At 43.8% G+C, this 639-nt stretch overlaps 1 protein-coding gene across 1 annotated transcript in view; it reads right to left on the reverse strand.

The window, feature by feature from the left end:
• The window catches only part of LOC109475698 (proteasome subunit alpha type-4), a 12,120-nt gene that overhangs the window by 1,842 nt on the left and 9,639 nt on the right, over positions 1-639 (reverse strand). The window lies entirely within an intron of this gene.

Here is a 639-nt window from a genome sequence, read left to right on the forward strand (position 1 = left end):
AAAAAAATATTAATCTGCACAACATTTTATTGGTTTCTATCCCTTTGCTTGTCTACAAGTCGATAATGTGATTGTATCAATTTTCAAACGCCCTAAAATTAGCTAAATCGGCGAATTAAGGTGATTGCGCAATGGACGTGCCCTACGACCTTCGACCTTTTGGGGGTCATGCAGGCGTCAACAGCGCCCTCCCCATGCCTTGCCCGTCCGTTTTCGTCGGCAAATTTCTGCTTTTTTAGAGGTTTTGAGACCTTAAAACTCATACCATGGGAGAAATAAACCACATACGTTATTTTTATGGTAAATATCGCTAAAATGGACCATGCATTTTTTTGTCGCGTTGCCGATTTTTGGCAGAAGCCTTGCGGTGCGGCTGCCATGTGCTACGCTGATAGGTACAGGCCGTCCCCCGTCCGGGTTTGTGGGCAAAATTCAGCTTTTTTTTAACGTTTCGGGACTTAAAAACCGACAGCAGGGGAAAAATAAATCGTATACGTTATTTTCATGGGAAATACCGCTATCATGAACCAGACATTTTCTGTCGCGTCAACGAATTTCGCGGCCGCCGCATGCTTCATAATGTCGCGGTACGGTAGGGAATTTTCTACGGTTTATAAGTTCGTAAACGTATCGGCTTTT

Source organism: Branchiostoma belcheri, unplaced genomic scaffold (assembly GCF_001625305.1).
Source record: "Branchiostoma belcheri isolate BF01 breed outbred unplaced genomic scaffold, Haploidv18h27 scaffold103, whole genome shotgun sequence".
Lineage (NCBI taxonomy): Eukaryota > Metazoa > Chordata > Leptocardii > Amphioxiformes > Branchiostomatidae > Branchiostoma > Branchiostoma belcheri.